This window comes from Elephas maximus, chromosome 1, assembly GCF_024166365.1.
Source record: "Elephas maximus indicus isolate mEleMax1 chromosome 1, mEleMax1 primary haplotype, whole genome shotgun sequence".
NCBI lineage: Eukaryota > Metazoa > Chordata > Mammalia > Proboscidea > Elephantidae > Elephas > Elephas maximus.
This window is the reverse complement of record NC_064819.1, coordinates 18,741,799-18,758,773: the sequence shown is the minus strand read 5'-3', so window position 1 is coordinate 18,758,773 and position 16,975 is coordinate 18,741,799. Positions and strand designations below refer to the sequence as shown.

Below are 16,975 nucleotides of genomic sequence, written 5' to 3'. Positions count from 1 at the left end.
AGATGAAGTCTTGCCATCCTTGTTTCTAAGGAGCATTCTGGCTGTACTTCCAAGATAGATCTCTTCATTCTTCTGGCAGTCCGTGGCATATTCGCTATTCTTTGCCAGCACCATACTTCAAATGCATCAGTTTTTCTTCAGTCTTCCTTATTCGTTGTTCAGCTTCCGCATGTATATGAGGTGATTGAAAATACCATGGCTTAGGTCAGAGGCATCTTAGTCCTCAAAGTGATATCTTTGGTTTTTAATGCTTCACAGAGGTCTTTTGCAGCAGATATACCCAGTGCATTAAATTGTTTGATTTCTTGACTGCTAGCTTCCATGGGTGTTGATTGTGGACCAAAGTAAAATGAAATCCTCAGTAACTTTCATATTTTCTCCATTTATCGTGATGTTGCTTATTGGTCCAATTGTGACAATTTTTTTTTCCTTTATCACACTGAAGGCTGTAGGCTTTGATATTTATCAGTAAGTGCTTCAAGTCCTCTTTGCCTTCAGCAAACAAGGTTTTGTCATCTGCATATCGTAGGTTATTAATGAGCCTTTTTCTAATCCTAATGCCACATTCTTCATTATGTAGTCCAGTTTCTTGGATTATTTGCTCAGCATACAGATTGAATAAGTGTGGTGAAAGGATACAACCCTGACACACACCTTTCCTAATTTTAAATCATGAGGAATCCCCTTGTTCTGTTTGAACAACTGCCTCTTGGTCTATGTACAGGTTCTTCATGAGCTTGATTAAGTGTTCTGGAATTCCCATTCTTCGTAATGTTACCCATAATTTGCTATTATCCACACAATCAAATGCCTTTGCATAGTGAATAAAACACATCTTCCTGATATTCTGTACTCAGCCAACGTCCATCTGACATCAGCAGTGGTATCAACTCTTCCACGTCCTCTGCTGATTCTAGCTTGAATTTCTGGCAATCCCTTGTTGATATACCATTGCAACTGTTTTTGAATTATCTTCAGCAAAATTTTACCTGCATGTGATATTGATACTGTTTGACAATTTCCATATTCTGTTGGATCACCTTCCTTTGGAATGGGTACAGATATGGATCTCTTCCAGTTGGTTGGCCAGGTAGCTGTCTTCCAAATTTCTTGGCATAGATGAATGAGGGCTTCCAGCATGGCCTCCGTTTGTTGAAACATCTCAGTTGATGTTTTGTCAGTTCCTGGAGCCTTGTTTTTCATCAGTGCTTTCAGTGCAGCTTGATCATATGCTACCTCCTGAAATGGTTGAATGTTGACCATTTCTTTTTGGTATAGTGTCTCTGTATTTCTTCCATCTTCTTTTGATGCTTCCTGCATCATTCAGTATTTTGCCTATAGAATCCTTCAATATTGAAACTCAAAGCCTGAATTTTTTCTTCAGCTCTGTCAGCTTGAAAAATGCTGAGCATGTTCTTGCCATTTGGTTTTCTAATTCCAGTTCTTTGCATATTTCATTCTAATACTTTGTCTCCTTGAGCCGCCCTTTGAAATCTTCTGTTCAGCTTTTTTACTTCATCATTTTTTTCATTCTCATTAGCTACTCTTTGTTCAAGAGCTAGTTTCAGAGTCTTTTCTGACATCCATTTTGGTCTTTTCCATATATAAATGTGTATAGACCACTTACCAATTAAATATTGTGTTAGGTAGAGGCAATCTGATTCTCCTTTGGGAGAATAAATGAGTCATATGGAGGAAAAAAAATTAATTGGCTGTTAGTGGTCAAGACAGTTCTCCTATCTTTTTCCCCTTTCTCCTCATATCATTATTTTTTCCCTTTTTTGTTTCTTTTTCTGGCTTCTTAATTTGGTTGTTTATTGCATTAATTATAGGCCACCTTTTCTAATAATGCTTGAAATTATAAAATTTTCACTAAATTGTACTTCAGCTCTATCCCACAGGTTTTAATATATAATGTTTTTATTATCATTCTAACATTTTATTTCCTTTTTTTTCTGTGCCTTATAGGTTATGTACTTATAAGTGTGTTTCTTAATTTTTAAACGTAGGAGCCTTTTACTTGCTTCATCCTGTTTTTCCTTCTTAGTATCTTAGAATTTATTTTCCTTCTCTTCCTTTAGTGGTTATCCTATAAATTTTAATATACATATTTAACTTAACAAAACCTAGTAAGTTAGTAAATATTTTTTATCCTTATTCTGACCAACATAAGAACTTAGAACACTTGCATTCCAGGCCTTCCCTTCCTGCTTCATTTGTTATTCTTTGTCAGCCTATGCCTATTTTCTCTTGACTGAATTAATCTAATTTATTTTTACTTTAATCCAAAAACCCTCCAAGGATATATATAATCCTTTTGTCTCTGATGTTTTGAATTTCAGGTCATTCTGATTGTTACAAACTAACCAAAATCAGTTTGCACGCAGTCAACTCTTGGGTGATTTTGTAGTTATTTTGGCATGTGTGGAGTTTCTTACACATGCAGACATTTAAACAGACACAAACCAGCACGCATAAAATATTTCATACAGCCTGTTCTTTAAATTTGATGAAGTCCCAGCTCTCCGACACTGCATAAAAAACTCATTCTGAGCAGATAAAACAGTATTCCAGAGGAAACCCCCAGACTTCTTAGGGATTAAACCTAAAGTGTCATCGTTAAAGGTATAGGCTTTTTCAGAGCCTTCTCTTTCCCTTATGCAGGGGTGGGATGTGCCTCTAAATTAATTTAGCCAACCCTTACAGATGTCATCATTGAAAGCTCATTTAACATCCGTTTTGCTATTTAATAAGCCCCCAGTTTCACCAGTAAAGCCCACCGTGTTCATTTTTAAGACCTTTTGTGTCAATCAAACATTAATACAATAAAAATCTTCCAGCAGCCATCTCTAAATATGGCCTTTCTGATTCAGTGCTAGCTGAACAACCTAGGAATGTGAATTACTAATTTGTACAGCTGACTGCCCCTATAGTAGTGATTCTCAGCTGTGGCTGGACATCGGAATCACCTAATGACCTTTAAAAATTATTGCTGTCTTGGTCCCACCTCAGAAATTCTGATTTAATTGGTCTACAGTGCAGTCTGGGCCTCGGGATTTTTAGAAACCGCCCAGATGATTCTTCCAATATGCAGTCACCTTTGAGAAGCACAGCATTAGAATGTAGCTTGATGGAACCAACACATACATGCTGCTGTGCCGTCTTTATTGAAGTATCTTAAAGTGAATTTCTGATGTCACCTGTTTTTAGACCTGAATCTGTAGTGAGACTTAATGTTTCCAGTTTTTGAGAGAGAAAACATTATTGCTTTCTTAAAAGAGTCTCACTTGCTTCCTTAATCGGACTCATTTGTTCCCATTTTCTTCACCATAAGAGAATGAAGAAGCATTTTACCTGATTCTTTTGGTATTTGCTTTAAAATTGCTCCCTTTGCATACTGTTGCTTTTTGTTAATTATTACATGATAAAAGATTCTGCACCCTGCAGATTTTTAAAGACAAATTTGACTGAGACTTATTTAAGGAAGTATATTATTTAAATTAAAATATTCTTTATCAGTTATAACACCCCTTTTTCATGTTTTTTCTGTTCTGAAACTGCGATGCATCTCACAGCTGCTGGCATTTTACCATCACCAAAGAGCTGCTCTGCTAACCAAAAGGTCAGCAGTTCAAATCCACCAGCTGCTACTTGGAAACCTCCCGGGGCAGTTCTCTGTCCTGTAGGGTCGCTATGAGTCGGAATCAACTGGACAGCAGTGGGTCGAGTGGCAGTTTCTGTGTAATTGCGTGCAGTCTTTGTTAACACTTCCTGGTAAGGTCAACAGAGCACTAGCATCAAAGCATCATCGTGTACTATGATAATCATGCCACAGGCCTCGTTGTGAGGCAGCTGAAATCTGTCCATCTTTTGTTCTATCCTTTTCAGTTTATTTTCTTTTGCTACGTATTGAAACATCAGTCACTGGAACAGTTACAAAGCACCGCTGGTTTTATTAAGTAGAGCAACCTTTTCTCTCCTTGGCATGCTGGCTGTCTGATTTATATCTGCAAACTGAGTAGATAAGGGTTTTCATCCCTGAGAGAAGAAATTATCTGTCTTCTTTCATCTGTTTCTAAAATGCAGTTTACATGTTACTTTTTAAAAATGAGTTTTTTCCGATTACGAACTTGTTATATACATTTCTCTATGTCAGGATTTTTAAAATACATAGTATATTTGTACTATCATTTGATGAACCCTTCTTTGATATTTGTTATTTCTATTTTTACTAGGTTTTATAAAGAAAGCTCCACTGAATAATCTTTGGGTATAAAAAGTGCTTGAGTTATATCCTAGGGGTAGATTTACAGAACTCAAATGACTGGGTCAAAAGCATATAAAATTTTTTTTTTTTTTTAGCTCTTAATTCTTTTTGACAGACTGCATTCTGATACAGTTCTAATTGAAGAGCTATCAAAGCTGCCTTGTTTCGGGGAATTTTTTCCTGCTTTCCCTGCCTTGTGCATAGATTACATGGCAGGCACCTCACAAGATAATTATTTGAGGGGTGGGATAGATTGTAGGAGCCTGGTGGCACAGTGGCTAAAATGCTCGGTTGCCAACCAGAAGGTTGGTTGTTCGAACCCTCCAGCCACTCTGCGGGATGAAGATGTGGCAGTCTGCTTGCATAAAGATTACAGTCTTGGAAACCCCCTGGGGCAGTTCTGCCTGTTCCTAAACGGGACGCTGTGCCTTGAAACCCACTTGATGGCAATGGGTGTGGTTTTTGGTTTGGGATAGATTGGGGCGGGGGTTGATAGACTTAATAGTAAAATGGTTCCTGTTCCTTTAACTTTCTGTTAGAAAACCAAAATTAAAAAAACAGAAAAAACCCTTGCTTTAACTTAAGGTGAATATAATGTTTTTTAAACCAAAAGAAATGTAAGAAGATCAGTAACGAAGTGTATTTTATTTGAAATATATTATTAGTAATTAGATTAGCAGTCTTTTTTTTAAAAAAAGTAAAATAATCTAGGGAGCTTTTTCACTTTTATAGTATTGTGGTTTGGAATGAAGCAAAGCATATGACTGTTACGTCTATACATAGAACTCAGTATTTGAATTATTTTTGTAATTTAAAGAATTATCTTTGAATAGTAATGGTTTGCTGAGAAGAACGTAAATTAAGCACTACATCTTTTTTCCCCAATTCTAATAGAAGCTGATGGGAAAAAACAAGACTGACTTATTAGATACTTGCTTTTAAGTCAACTGCTAGAATATTAGTTTGTTTACAAGACAGTACATTCAACAAACATTTATTAAATATCCTTTGTTTGACTTCAGCGATTGGTATTATTTATGGAGAGAGAGTTACAACATAGTATGATGTAACATGAAAAAATAGAGGAAGAAATTTTGAAGTTTTAAAAAAAAAAAAATGCTCAAAACAGGGAATCATTGAAGTCAGTATGTAAAAGATCACAATAATCAAAAAGAGGGACTAAATACAGGTGGCATAGAACTGCCATATGGAGAGGGATACAAGGCAATATAGGACAATACAAGTTAGGTTTTTACTTAGAAAAATAGGGGTAAATATTAAGGTAACCACAAAGAGGTATAACAACTCCATAACTCAAAATAAAAACCAAGAAAAACGTAACGACTCAACAAACATAAGGTCAACTACTATGAAAATGAGGATCTCACAATTTACAAAGAAAAACATCTCAGCACAAAAAAGTAAGTGGAAAAATGAAATTGTCAACAACACACATAAAAAGGCATCAAAATGACAACACTAAACACTTTTTCTTTTTTTTTTTTAAAACACTTACCTATCTATAATTACGCTGAATGTAAATGGACTAAATGCACCAATAAAGAGACAGAGAGTCTCGGACTGGATAAAGAAACACGATCCATCTATATGCTGCCTACAAGAGACACACCTTAGACTTAGAGACATAAACAAACTAAAACTCAAAGGATGGAAAAAAATATATCAAGCAAACAATAAGCAAAAAAAAGAGGAGTAGCAATATTAATTTTATGACAAAATAGACTTTAAACTTAAATCCACAACAAATAATGATAAAAGGGACAATTGATCAGGAAGATATAACCATATTAAATATTTATGCACCCAATGACAGGGCTGCAAGATACATAAATCAAATTTTAAGAGAACTGAAAAGTGAGATAGACACCTCCACAATTATAGTAGGAGACTTCAACACACCACTTTCGGAGAAGGAAGGGACATCCAATAAGAAGCTCAATAGAGACACAGAAGACCTAATTACAACAACCAACTTGACCTCATTGACATATACAGAACTCTCCACCCAACTGCTGCAAAGTATACTTTTTTCTTAGCGCACATGGAACATTCTCTAGAATAGACCACATATTAGGTCATAAAACAAAACAAACCTTTGCAGAATCCAAAACATCGAAATATTACAAAGCATCTTCTCAGACCACAAGGCCATAAAAGTGGAAATCAATAACAGAAAAATTAGGGAAAAGAAATCAAATACTTGGAAACGGAACAATACCCTCCTGAAAAAAGACTGGGTTATAGAAGACATCAAGGAGGGAATAAGGAAATTCATAAAATGCAACGAGAATGAAAATACTTCCTATCAAAACCTCTGGGACACAGCAAAAACAGTGCTCAGAGGCCAATTTATATCGATAAATGCACACATACAAAAAGAAGAAAGAGCCAAAATCAGAGAACTGTCCCTACAACTTGAACAAATAGAAAGTGACCAACAAAAGAATCCATCAGGCACCAGATGAAAACAAATAATAAAAATTAGAGCTGAACTAAATGAATTAGAGAACAGAAAAACAATTGAAAGAATTAACAAAGCCAAAAGCTGGTTCTTTGAAAAAATTAACAAAATTGATAAACCATTGGCTAGACTGACTAAAGAAATACAGGAAAGGAAACAAATAACCCAAATAAGAAACGAGAAGGGCCACATCACAACAGACCCAACCGAAATTAAAAGAAATCATATCAGATTATTATGAAAAATTGTACTCAACAAATTTGCAAACCTAGAAGAAATGGATGAATTCCTGGAAAAACACTACCTACCTAAACTAACACCATCAGAAGTAGAACAACTAAATAGACCCATAACAAAAAAAGAGATTGAAACGGTAATCAAAAAACTCCCAACAAAAAAAAGCCCAGGCCCGGATGGCTATACTGTAGAGTTCTACCAAACCTTCAGAGAAGAGTTAATACCACTACTACTAAAGGTATTTCAAAGCCTAGAAAATGACGGAATACTACCTAACTCATTCTATGAAGCCACCATCTCCCTGATACCAAAACCAGGTAAAGACATCACACAAAAAAAAAATTACAGACCTGCGTCCCTCATGAACATAGATGCAGAAATCCTCAACAAAATTCTAGCCAATAGACTTCAACAACATATCAAAAAAATAATTCACCACGACCAAGTGGGATTTCTACCAGCTATGCAAGGCTGGTTTTATATTAGAAAAACCATTAATGTAATCTACCATATAAATAAAACAAAAGACAAAAACCACATGATCTTATCAATTGATGCAGAAAAGGCATTTGACTAAGTCCAACACCCATTTATGATAAAAACTCTCAGCAAAATAGAAATAGAAGGAAAATTCCTCAACATAATAAAGGGCATCTATGCAAAGCCAACAGCCAACATCACTCTAAATGGAGAGAGCCTGAAAGCATTTACCTTGAGAATGGGAACCAGACAAGGATGCCCTTTATCACCGCTCTTATTCAACATTGTGCTAGAAGTCCTAGCCAGAGCAATTCGGCTAAACAGAGAAATAAAGGGCATCCGGATTGGCAAAGAGGAAGTAAAATTATCTCTATTTGCAGATGACATGATCTTATACACAGAAAACCCTAAGGAATCCTCCAGAAAACTACTGAAACTAATAGAAGAGTTTGGCAGAGTCTCAGGTTATAAGATAAACATACAAAAATCACTTGGATTCCTCTACATCAACAAAAAGAACATTGAAGAGGAAATAACCAAGTCAATACCATTCACAGTAGCCCCCAAGAAGATAAAATACTTAGGAATAAATCTTACCAAGGATGTGAAAGACCTATACAAAAAAAAACTACAAAACTCTACTACAAGAATTTGAACGGGACATGCTTAAGTGGAAAAACATACCTTGCTCATGGATAGGAAGACTTAACATAGTAAAAATGTCTATTTTACCAAAAGCCATCTATACGTACAATGCACTTCCGATCCAAATTCCAATGTCATTTTTTAATGTGATAGAGAAACAAATCACCAACTTCATATGGAAGGGAAAGAAGCCCCGGATAAGCAAAGCATTACTGAAAAAGAAGAAGAAAGTGGGAGGTCTCACTCTACCTGATTTCAGAAGCTATTATACAGCCACAGTAGTCAAAACAGCCTGGTACTGGTACAACAACAGACACATAGACCAGTGGAACAGAATTGAAAACCCAGATATAAATCCATCCACATATGAGCAGCTGATATTTGACAAAGTCCCAGTGTCAGTTAATTGGGGAAAAGATAGTCTTTTTAACAAATGGTGCTGGCATAACTGGATATCCATTTGCAAAAAAATGAAACAGGACACATACCTCACACCATGCACAAAAACGAACTCCAAGTGGATCAAAGACCTAAACATAAAGACTAAAACGATAAAGATCATGGAAGAAAAAATAGGGACAACCTTAGGAGCCCTAATACAAGGCATAAACAGAATATAAAACATGACCAAAAATGACAAAGAGAAACCAGATAACTGGGAGCTCCTAAAAATCAAACACCTATGCTCATCTAAAGACTTCACCAAAAGAGTAAAAAGACCACCTACAGACTGGGAAAGAATTTTCAGCTGTGACATCTCCGACCAGTACATAATTCTGTCAAAACTCAACCACAAAAAGACAAACAACCCGATCAAGAAGTGGGCAAAGGATATGAACACACGTTTCACTAAAGAAGATATTCAGGCAGCCAACAGATACATGAGAAAATGCTCTTGATCATTAGCCATTAGAGAAATGCAAGTTAAAACTACAATGAGATTCCATCTCACTCCAAAAAGGCTGGCATTAATCCAAAAAACACAAAATAATGAATGTTGGAGAGGCTGCGGAGAAATTGGAACTCTTATACGCTGCTCGTGGGAATGTAAAATGGTACAACCACTTTGGACATCTATCTGGCGTTATCTTAAACAGTTAGAAATAGAACTATCATACAACCCAGAAATCCCACTCCTCGGAATATACCCTAGAGAAACAAGAGCCTTCACACAAATAGATATATGCGCACCCATGTTTATTGCAGCTCTGTTTACCATAGCAAAAAGCTGGAAGCAACCAAGGTGTCCATCAACAGATGAATGGTTAAATAAATTGTGGTATATTCACACAGTGGAATACTACACATCGATAAAGAACAGTGACGAATCTGTGAAACATTTCATAATATGGAGGATCCTGGAAGGCATTATGCTGAGCGAAATCAGTCAGAGGCAAAAGGACAAATATTGTATAAGGCCACTATTATAAGATCTTGAGAAATAGTATAAACTGAGAAGAACACATAGTTTTGTGGTTACGAGGAGGGGAGGGAGGGAGGGTGGGAGAGGGGTTTTTACTGATTAATTAGTAGACAAGAACTGCTTTAGGTGAAGGGAAGGACAATACTCAATACGTGGAAGGTCAGCTCAACTGGACTGGACTGAAAGCAAAGAAGTTTCCAGGATAAACTGAATGCTTCAAAGGTCAGCGGAGCAAGGGCGGGGGTTTGGGGACCATGGTTTAAGGGGACTTCTAAGTCAGTTGGCAAAATAATTCTATTATGAAAACATTCTGCATCCCACTTTGAAATGTGGTGTCTGGGGTCTTAAATGCTAACAAGCAGCCATCTAAGATGCATCAATTGGTCTCAACCCACCTGGATCAAAGGAGAATGAAGAACACCAAGGTCACACAACAACTATGAGCCCAAGAGACAGAAAGGGCCACATGAACCAGAGACCTACATCATCCTGAGACCAGAAGAACTAGATGGTGCCCGGCCACAACCGATGACTGTCCTGACAGGGAGCACAACAGAGAACCCCTGAGGGAGCAGGAGATCAGTGGGATGCAGACCACAAATTCTCACAAAAAGACCATACTTATTTGTCTGACTGAAACGAGAGGAATCCCAGCGGTCATGAACCCCAAACCTTCCGTTGGCCCAGGACAGGAACCATTCCCGAAGACAACTCATCAGACATGAAAGGGACTGGACGATGGGTTGGAGAGAGATGCTGATGAAGAGTGAGCTAATTATATCAGGTGGACACTTGACACTGTGTTGGCATCTCCTGTCTGGAGGGGGGATGGGAGGATAGAGAGAGTTGGAAGCTGGCAAAATTGTCACGAAAGGAGAGACTGGAAGAGCTGACTCAGGAGGAGAGCAAGTGGGAGTACGGAGTAAGGTATATATAAACTTATATGTGACAGTCTGACTTGATTTGTAAACGTTCACTTGAAGCTCAGTATAAGTTAATTAAAAAAAACTGACATTTGAGCAGAGTTTTGAAGAAGACAGTTATTCCAGAAATGCAGGAAAGTTCATGATATTGTAGTTGATACTTAGAGTATTTTTTAGGAAATGAGAGCAAGGTGTGAAAGGCCTTGATTTTTGAGCTGATGAGTGGCTCTATGAAGGATTTGCTAACATGAAACATGCTGTGAAAAAATCAGGTCTGTTGGTGATAGTGGTTCTTGTTATTGAAATCATGAATGAAACAAGGTAGGGATTGAAAGTTACTTTAGTCAGGGCTTAGAATAAAAGTAATTATGATGTTATGATTTAAGATTTTGAAAGGGAGGCTATCTTGCCAGTTTGGAGAGGAATTTCAAGAACGAAATTGGTGGCATAGTGTTAAAAAAAATCCTAATGTGGAAGAAAGAGAGTCAGTGGGTCAATTTTTGTGGCTATATTGTTGTTAGCTGCCATAAGGCCCTGACTCATGGCCACCCCACGAACAACTGAATGAAGCACTGCTTGGTCCTCCGTGATCTCCATAAGAGGTTGTAGACCGGACCATTGTGATCAGTAGTGTTTTCACTGGCTGATTTTCAGAAGTAGATTGCCAAGCCTTTCTTCCTAGTCTGTCTTAGTCTGGAAGCTACTGAAGCCTGTTCACCATCATAGCAACATTCAGGCCTCCACTGACAGGTGGTGGCTGGGCCTGAGGCACATTGGGTGGGAATTGAATCCAGCTCTCCCGTATGTTGTCGATAGTTGCCACGGAGCCTGTCCTGACTCATGGTGACCTCACGTATAACAGAATGAAGGAAACTGTGCCCAGTCCTGTGCCATCCTCACGATCGTTGGCATGTTTGAGTCCATTGCCGTGGCTGTTGTGTCCATCCATCTCATTGAACGTTTCCCTCATTTTCACTGACCCTCTCCTTTACCAAACGTGATGTCCTTTTCTAACAGCTGGTTTTTCCTGGTCACATACCCAAAGTAAGTGGGCTGAAGTCTCGCCATCTTCACTTATAAGGAGCATTCTGGTGGTATTTCTTCTAAGACTGATTTGTTTGTTCTTTTGGCAGCCTGTGGTATATTCAGCAATCTTCGCTAAAACCACAACTCAAATGTATGAATGTTTCTTTTGCCTTCCTTTTTCATTGTCCAGCTTTTCCACACATTTGAGGTCATTGGAAGGCTAGAATTTTACCACTGGACCACCACTGCCCCCCTGTGGCTATATAAAAACCTTTAAGCTTAAATTTTAAACAGTCATAAATATAGAGGACTAGTATGATTCTAGGAGCCCCTGGATGATGCAGACAGTGGAGCACTGAACCACTAACAGAAAGGTTGGTGATTCAAACACCTCTAGTGGTGCTTCAGAAGAAAGGCCTGGAGATCTGCTTCTGAAAGGCCACGGGCTTGAAGACCCTATGGAGCAATTCTACTTTACACACATAGGGTCACCACGAGTCAGAATCAACTCGATAGCAGTTGTAGTTTTGTTGTTGTTGTTGTCAGGTGTCATCGAGTTGGTTCCGACTCATAGCGGCCCTACGCACAACAGAACGAAACACTGTCCAGTCCTGCGCATCCTTGTTATGCTTGAGCTCATTGTTGAAGCCACTGTGTCCGTCCACCTCATTGACGGTCTTCCTTTTTTCCACTGACCCAGTACTCTGCCAAGCATGATGTCCCTCTCCAGGGACCGATCCAAGACGCCGTCTCGCCATCCTTGCTTCTAAGGAGCATTCTGGTTGTACTTCTTCGAAGACAGATTTATTCGTTCTTTTGGCAGTCCATGGTATATTCGATATTCTTCGCCAACACCACAATTCAAAGGTGTCAGTTCTTTGGTCTTCCTTATTCATTATTCATTCCTTATTCGTTGTCCAGCTTTCACATGCAAATGTAGTTTTAGTATGATTCTAATAAAAATAGTGTCAAGAAAATGAGCTGAGAATTACGAAAAATAGTAAATCACAAAAGTAAACAAAGTCTCAGCCTTTTTCAAAATACATTCAGAGGTAGAAGAACAACAAGGAGGGCCAAGATGTACTGTTGAACGTGGGAGCTCGCAGTGATCATTGAGGAAAGAAAAGAATTCATATTTTGCTTTTATCTTCAGTGGCAAAGAAAGTTACTCCAACTAGCAGATGTAAACATTGTCAAGAGGGAGTCGAAATCCAAGTTAGAACAGGGAATATGATCAGGTATATCTCCTGGCTTGGACACATTTCATCCAGTGGTGTAGATAGAACTAACAAATGATATCAACGAACAGCATTTGGTAGTTTTTCAAAAATTATAAGGAATGGGGGGTGGCAGAGAAGAATGTACATAGGAATTATAAGTCTATTGAACTGAATGCTATAGGAATAGAATCTTTCCCGTTTCAAGTACATAATGGGCACTTTTAGAAAATTAACCTTTTTTATATCTCTGGAACATATTAAAATGTTGTTGAATTTTATCTTTTTTGGATGGCCATTGAGTACTAAAGTGAGCATATAGTTTGCATAACAATTTTTTTTAATTATTTTTATTGTGCCTTAAGTGAAAGTTTACAAATCAAGTCAGTCTCTCACACAAAAACTTATATATATGTTGCTACATACTCCCAATTGCTCTCCCCCTAATGAGACAGTCCGCTGCCTCCCTCCACTATCTCTTTTCGTGTCCATTTCGCCAGCTTCTAACCACCTCTACCCTCTCATCTCCCCTCCAGACAGGAGATGCCAACATAGTCTCAAGTGTCCACCTGATCCAAGAAGCTCACTCCTCACCAGCATCCCTCTCCAACCCATTGTCCCGTCCAATCCATGTCTGAAGAGTTGGCTTCAGAAATGGTTCCTGTCCTGGGCCAACAGAAGGTCTAGGAGCCATGACCACCAGGATCATTCCAGTCTCAGTCAGACCATTAAAGTCTGGTCTTTTTATGAGAATTCGGGGTGTGCATCCCACTGCTCTCCTGCTCCCTCAGGGGTTCTCTGTTGTGTTCCATGTCAGGGCAGTCATCGGTTGTAGCCGGGCACCATCTAGCTCTTCTGGTCTCAGGATGATGTAGTCTTTGGCTCATGTGGCCCTTTCTGTCTCCTGGGCTCGTAATTACCTTGTGTCCTTGGTGTTCTTCATTCTCCTTCGATCCAGGTGGGTTGGGACCAATTGGTGCATCTTAGATGGCTGCTTGCTAGCGTTTAAGACCCCAGATGCCACTCTTCAAAGTGGGTTGCAGAATGTTTTCTTAATAGATTTTATTATGTCAATTGACTTAGATGTCCCCTGAAATCATGGTCCCCAAAGCCCTGCCCCTGCTACGCTGGCCTTCGAAGCATTCAGTTTATTCAGGAAACTTCTTTGCTTTTGGTTTAGTCCAGTTGTGCTGACCTCCCCTGTATTGTGTACTGTCTTTCCCTTCACCTGAAGTAGTTCTTATCTACCAGCTAATTATACCCCTCTCCCACTCTCCTACCCTCCCTCCCCTTCGTAACCACGAAAGAATGTTTTCTTCTCAGTTTTAACTATTTCTTCAGTGCTTATAATAGTGGTCTTATACAATATTTGTCCTTTTGCAGCTGACTAATTTCAGTCAACATAATGCCTTCCAGATTCCTCCACGTTATAAAATGTTTCACAGATTCCTCACTGTTCTTTATCGATGCGTAGTATTCCATCGTGTGAATATACCATAATTTATTTATCCACTCATCTGTTGATGGACACCTTAGTTGCTTCCATCTTTTTGCTATTGTAAACAGTGCTGCAGTAAACATAATATCTGTTCATGTAAAGGCCCTTATTTCTCTAGGATATATTCCTAGGAGTGGGACTGCTGGATCGTAATTTTGCATAACAATTTGACCACTAGGTGGTGCTCCTACAGAAGGGATTTGTACATTATGGTCAGGGATTTTTCTAGATAAATAATAAATCTTCTATATTCTTATCAGTCTTTTCAGGTCAGTCTTGTCTTCTTTCAGAACATTTATATGTTTTGAGAATTCTTTTTTATTGTAGTTTAGGTAAATGTTTACATAGCATATTAGTTTCTCATTGAGCAGCTAATACACAAATTGCTTCGTGACATCGGTTGTCAACCCCACAGTGTGTCAACACTCTCCCCTTCTCCACCCCCGGTTCTCCCTTTTCATTCGTCCAGTTTTCCTGTTCCTCCCTGCCTTCTCGTCTTTGCGTTTGGGCGGATATGCTCGTTAGTCTCATATACATGATTGAACTATGGAGTACATCCCTCACATGTGTTATTGTTGGCCCTATACCAGACCATAGACCTGTCTAACCTTTGACTGAAGGGTGAACTTCAGGAATGACTTCAGTACTGAGTTAAAAGGGTATCTAGGGGCCATACTCTTGGAGTTTCTCCAGTCTATCAGACCAGCAAGCCTGGTCCTTTTTTTGTTTTGTGAATTTGAATTTTATTCTGCATTTTTCTGCTGCTTTGTTTGGGACCCTCTATGATGATCCCTGCCAGAATAGTTGGTGGTGGTAACTGCTCACCAGCTAGCTGTTCTGGGCTCAGTCCGGTGGAGGTTGTGGTAGTTATGGTCCATTAGTCCTTTGACCTGATCTTTCTCTTGTGTCTTTGGTGTTTTTCATTCTCCTTTGCTCCTGTGTGTTCTGAAATTTAATAAGCAGGTTAGAAAGGTAAAGGGATAAGGAGAATGCTAGTTACATTGCATTTACAGTGCTTTAGCTTTGTAGTTACTTAGTATTTTTTTTTTTTTTTTTTTGGCATATTTTAGAGTTTCAGGGGGTTTTTCTTCTCACCCTTCAACCTTTATGTTTTTTTAGTAAGATTATTTAGTATTTGCCTTTGTTAGTATACCCGAAGACTTTCAGGTTTATCTGTGAGTTTGGAAACATGTACAAATAATCGATATCCTATTCTCTATAAAGTTTTTGAACTCTCTTCTATTTTAAGTTATAAAACAAACATTCTTCACACTAATAAATTTTTCGTAATCATATTTTGGATTATATAACTACCCATTGAATGAATGTACTTCATTTATTTATGTTTTTTCCTGTTGTTTAGACCAGTTAGAGTTCCCCTAGACATTATATCACTATCACTTTGTGAAAAAGAAAAATTAAGGAAAACTATATAAACACTATATATATATATATATATATATATATCATACCAGAATTCTAGTAATAATCCTTTTTGGTAGTTAGCATTTTTATTTTTATTTTTTTAAATTGTTGTTTTAAATAGACTTTCTTAGTTTTTCCGGTTTACCAGTACCAGTTCTTCCTGAATTGATTCTGACTCGTGGCGACCCCCCATGTGTGTTGGAGTAGAACTGTGCTCCGTAGAGTTTTCAGTGGCTGGTTTTTCAGAAGTAGAACACCAGGCCTTCCTTCCAAGGTACCTCTGAGTGACCTTGAACCTCCAACCTTTCAGTTAGCCGCAAGCATGTTAATCCTTTGCACTGCCCAGGGACTTCAAGTTTTTCTATACTGAACTTAAACTTTGTTTTAATGAGGTGGAATTTATCTTCCAGCCCTGCTACAGAGTGAGTGGAGCTATTCCAAAGCAGGTATCTGTGAGGAGTTGGTTTCCTTCCTCCTCCCAATCAAATCATGTAAAACTTACTGTGGTTTGAGTACATATATGATTTGTATATATGTATTGAGCACTGAAGGAACCTTGGTGGCACAGTGGTTAAGCACTTAGCTACTAACCAAAAGGTCAGTGGTTTGAACTCAGCACCCGCACTGCGGGAGAAAGATGTGACAGTCTGCTTCCGTAAAGATAATGCAGCCTTGAAAACCCTATGGGGCAATTCTATATTCTGTCCTAAAGGGTCACTATGAGTCGGAATTGACTCGACAACGAGTTTGGGTTGGTTTTTGTTTTACTGATTGCTGGGTAATGGATGGAGCCCTGGTGGTACAGTGGTTAAGTGTTTGGCTGCTAACCAAAAGTTCAGCAGTTTGAATCCACCACTACTCCTCGGAAACCCTATGAGGCAGTTCACATCTGAATCTACTCGACGACAACGGGTTTGGTGTAATGGATGAGGTGATCTAGATTTTTTTTAGCTCAAGTAATGGGACATTTTCATAAAACAGTCTTTCTCAAAACTCAAGTTGTTTTCTTGGTGTAAACGGATTTGAATAGTAAACCTGTACATTGAGAAGTATTTCCTCCATGTACTCAGGGAAAACATGGAACGGAGTGATTGTCAACACTAGGTTGTTCCAAGCTCTTTGACTCTCTAAACAAACAAAAAAAAAAAAACCTATTGCCATCAAGTTGATTCTAAGTCATAGCGATCCTATAGGACAGAATAGAACTGCCCCATAGAGTGTCCATGTAGCGCCTGGTGGATTTGAACTGCTGATTCTTTTGGTCAGCAGCCATAGCACTTAACTTTGACTCTCTAGGACAAGAGATCTATGTATACCCAGGGCTTCCTATTCTGTGTGTTAGCACTGTTTGC

At 38.4% G+C, this 16,975-nt stretch overlaps 1 protein-coding gene across 7 annotated transcripts in view; it reads left to right on the top strand.

Annotated features, from left to right (window-relative positions):
• The window catches only part of DLG1 (discs large MAGUK scaffold protein 1), a 271,624-nt gene that overhangs the window by 96,036 nt on the left and 158,613 nt on the right, over positions 1-16,975 (top strand). The window lies entirely within an intron of this gene.